This window comes from Dreissena polymorpha, chromosome 9 (genome assembly GCF_020536995.1).
Source record: "Dreissena polymorpha isolate Duluth1 chromosome 9, UMN_Dpol_1.0, whole genome shotgun sequence".
Lineage (NCBI taxonomy): Eukaryota > Metazoa > Mollusca > Bivalvia > Myida > Dreissenidae > Dreissena > Dreissena polymorpha.
This window is the reverse complement of record NC_068363.1, coordinates 90,753,532-90,757,936: the sequence shown is the minus strand read 5'-3', so window position 1 is coordinate 90,757,936 and position 4,405 is coordinate 90,753,532. Positions and strand designations below refer to the sequence as shown.

At 36.1% G+C, this 4,405-nt stretch overlaps 1 long non-coding RNA gene across 1 annotated transcript; it reads right to left on the bottom strand.

The window, feature by feature from the left end:
- Nucleotides 1-209: 209 nt before the first annotated feature.
- On the bottom strand, nt 210-3,999 carry LOC127844062 (uncharacterized). The gene is made up of 3 exons (XR_008032534.1): nt 3,882-3,999; nt 3,355-3,525; nt 210-288 (listed from the first exon to the last, which is right to left on the bottom strand). It is a non-coding gene; the product is annotated as an uncharacterized LOC127844062 (long non-coding RNA).
- Nucleotides 4,000-4,405: the final 406 nt, after the last annotated feature.

The window sequence follows — 4,405 nt, the reverse complement described above, 5'->3', positions numbered from 1 at the left end:
GTAAGGATACACGTTAGTTTAGGTAATTGTTCAGTTTAAGCAAATTAACTTGTCTTTTGCTTGTAAATATAGCTAACTATTTTAGTTTATGAGATCAAATATGACATCCTGATTAAATAGACTTCTTGTTTAATATTGGAATAACTATATAAAACGAATGGGGCTATACTGTAATGCACCTTACAAAGCAATTTCAGCTGGTTTACTTGCCTATGCGAACGTGGCAGATGCAGTTTTTCCCGATAGAGTTTGAAGAAGAATAGCCAAACACAAAATACTGGAAATTCCCTGTGAGAAAAAAATACATGATATGTATACACAGTTTAGTTTTCCATACAATAAATCAAAGAATCAATTATATAATCTTCTCTGTCGGTTGATTGCGGCCGTTTGTTGAAGATGGCGGAAATAGTGGAGAATGAATTTCGCGATCATGTGACGTCACTTCCGTCGTATGTGAGAGACACAACCGACTTCCTAAACAAAATAACACAGATACAGCAGCCGTTACCAGACGGTACCATCATATTTTGTTTGGATGTGAAGGCTCTTTACCCCAGCGTACCAAGAGAAGAGGCCCGTGCTGCAGTAATTGAAGCTCTCAATCGGCGAGTGCAACCGGAAGTACCAACCAACGACATGATCACAATGATGGACACTGTTCTAAATAACAACACCATTTCATTCAATGGAGACCACTACATGCAAAATGAAGGAACTGCTATATGATCGCACTTAGGCATGAATTACGCATCGACCTACATGGGAGCCTGGGAGACAGAGTTATTTTCAAAATCAAATAAACATCCAATAGCCTACTTCCGGTTCGTTGATGATGTTTTGGGCTTGTGGACACATGTTTTGGAGGCACTAAAGACATTCCATGCGTTTGCAAATGAAATCCATCCACGAATACAGCTAGAGCTCCGCTACTCCACAGAGCAGCTCGAATTCCTAGACACCATGACGTCTATTCGAAAAGGAAGGCTGGTTTCAGACCTATACACCAAACCAACAGACCGGCACTTCTACCTGCACAACGACTCGTCGCATACCGTGTCTACGAAGAAGGCCATTCCGTACGGCTTAGGTGTGAGGCTGAAAAGAATATGTTCTGAAGAGACGGACTACAAAAAACACAGAGATGAGATAAAAGAGCAACTACAGATGCGAGGATACAATGGCCGATTCGTCTAGAAAGAACTGAAGAAAGTTGATAGCAAGAATCGAGAAGATCTGCTGCGTACGAAAGTGCCTTCAAAAAGTACTTCCAGGGTACCGCTCGTTATCACTTTCTCCAGAGCGCTACCAAATGTCGGCCATATCATCCGGAAACACCTGCCAACACTCCACACTTCAGATCATATGAAAAAGGTATTTCCTGAACCCCCGTTAGCAGCATTCAGAAGAGACTGCAACCTTCAAGACATATTGGTTCATAAAAAACACAACCGAATGTTTTTCCGAGTTCCCAACAGGAGCGGACCTTGTGGGGCACAGAGGTGCGCAATCTGTCCATACATGATGGAGGCTGAAAAGTTCAGCGACACCACCGGCAAAAGCTAAAATGTGCGGAACGAGGTCACCTGTAAATCCACTAATGTAGTCTACGCTGTACACTGCGAACGGTGTAAGACCTTCGTATGCGTAGGAGAAACGGGATATACCCTGTACCAGTGACATCTTCTTAACCTGTCCCGGATACGGACTCGACACAACGACCCGGTAGCCGAGCACTTCTTCACAAAAGGCCACAGCGTCGCAGACTTCCGGGTCATGGGACTCGAAAAATTAAATGGAACCGACGAGTACTGGAAGACCATCGAACAACTTTGGAAGCGCAAACTGAGGACGTTCAAACCATATGGACTAAACACAAAAGACTAAAATTGGCGCGCAATGTAACGTGCGATAATATAACGTCACTTCCGCTAAAGATGATATGTTTATTCACAAATAAACGCCGCTGAAGAAGACCGAGAGGTCGAAAGCTTCGGCAAATTTAATAAAAGCGTTATATATATATATATATATATATATATATATATATATATATATATATATATATATATATATATATATATATATATATAAGGAGTTTTATTTACGCATATGGGCATTATTTTGCCCGAATATGATCTTGTAAGTACAGATAAAAGCAAGTTATAAAGCAACCAAAGTTTATATTTAAAGTGTCATGTAACTTAATGTTATAACGCTGTTATAATTTAAACAATGTTGTAGAATATAACAATGCGCGAAGCATACCAAATTTGTCACAGTCGTCGATATTAAGATAAAACAAAACTATAAGATATTCTGCATATTGTTAATTACTTTATTTCTTGAAAATGCTTAATATTAATCTATTTTAAGAAATACAATCCTTGATCAATCAATAAAGCAATCTAAATGTATGTTTTGGTATTGAGTATTCATGCAGGAAGTATAACTTTACTAGTACACGAAAATTCAAGATGACTACATTTTACTATGTGAAAGGGTTCTTGATAAATGAACAATAATGACGTGTATTTCGTTGAAAACTGCTAGTTGTTCAATTAAGTTTAATTGACATAAGTTCCTATGAGCGTCGATTGCGTCTATTTCGCTGTAAACGTTTCCTTTCTTAGAAACAGTGTTTTAATCATGTATAATCATGTATTTTGCTAATGATCTATTCCGGACATCTTTATTGACATCAGATAGAGACACATATCTAGTGTACTAGTTTGTCCAATATGCACAAGCTCAAAACGAATTACTATGAATATCTGTTTAATTTTGATGCATAAAAATGTCTGATTTCTACCTCGAGTTCTGCTTATTATTATATCGAAAATGCAACTTAATGCTGAGAAATTGAGAATCATTACTATAATTATTCAATTTATATTATAACGTTTTATTAATTGTTTTTTGAACGTTATTTTTCATTAAAATTAGTCTATTCATTGTCAGTATTATTCATTCACTGGTTCATATATTGTAATCATATTGTAGTTATTCCAACTTCCTGCCTGTAGCATGTTCTGTAAACAATGGACTTCTCTAACTCAAAAATTTTAAGTGTGGTTTTCCATTTTCTTACGCTTATTCAATACACAGTGAACTTGAGCATTTTCTCCCAAACACATGTACATAACTTAAACATACAAACTTACCACAGCATTATTAAAAGATTAGAAAACGTTCTTTTGTTATTTGATAGGCTTCATGTTGATTCAAAAATATATCTTACCATGTCATAAATGTATAAAACAATTCACTGCCGAGTTAAGAAAACGAATCATCCTTGACAAATCGAATCTATGAATCATTACCCAATAAACCGACAAAAACATGCATATCTACCTTGGGGATATTCGAACCACGTCAATTTGGAGTTAGTCCAGATGACGTCCCCAGGCTTGAGTTGCGGAAGGTGGCCAGGGATATCCGACACCAGAATACGATTGTCCTTTATACAGCTGTCTTGTGCGGTTTTCCAATCAGTTTTTATGGATGCGTAATTAAATATGTCCTCTGTAAATGAATTCATTTTGGTTAAACAACGAATGTGTTAAATTTACTTCATTATAAATCGGTGTATTATTTGATTCTCAATTCGAACACGTAAATAAACTCGATGAGAAAAAATTAATTAAACAAATAGAAGAACTACGAAACAGTGATGCGATAAACTTTTCGTATTACCAAGTTTTTAGTTTAAATTAAAGTATCGTTGTATTTATAAAGAAAATCTTAAAACTAAAACGTGAACTAAAATTAATAGCCCTGTTTGACTGCATCACATACAACACTTATTTTAAAATAATTGTAAAATACTCAAGACACATTCTCGAGATGATTCTTGTCAGAGAAAAAAAACGTGTACTTACCGCTTTGAACGCTAAAGTAAATAAGTCCGATAAATGAAAACAAAGCTGTTTGAAACGCCATGATAAAACAGTCTTGATTTACCGACAAATAAAAGCATTTGAAGCTCCTCAGATTCACTTGCCGCTAATGATTGCCTGGTTCCGGTTATACTTTTGTTTTCATAGAATTGAATACTGTATAACCATTTATCTTTGTCGCCATACAATTTCGCGGTTTAATTTTTTCGTTTACACGTACGATCGTGGATTTCTGGTGTTGGAAAAAATTGGACTTTGTGTCGTAATTTATGATAATTATCGCTATTGGGAGACAGGGTCACTTACAGGAAGTTTGTCGTTTAAAGCACATACTTGTTTACTTGCATGCAACTTGACTAGTATTTTATTTTTGAAAAGCGGTTGGTAGTATTCAATGATAAACTATGGCCAAACTATACTGATTATATATTTACCTGTACTGGCACTAATTATAGAGGGTGCAAACTTTAGTGGATTTAATTCATGTTAGCAAATAACTTTGTCTA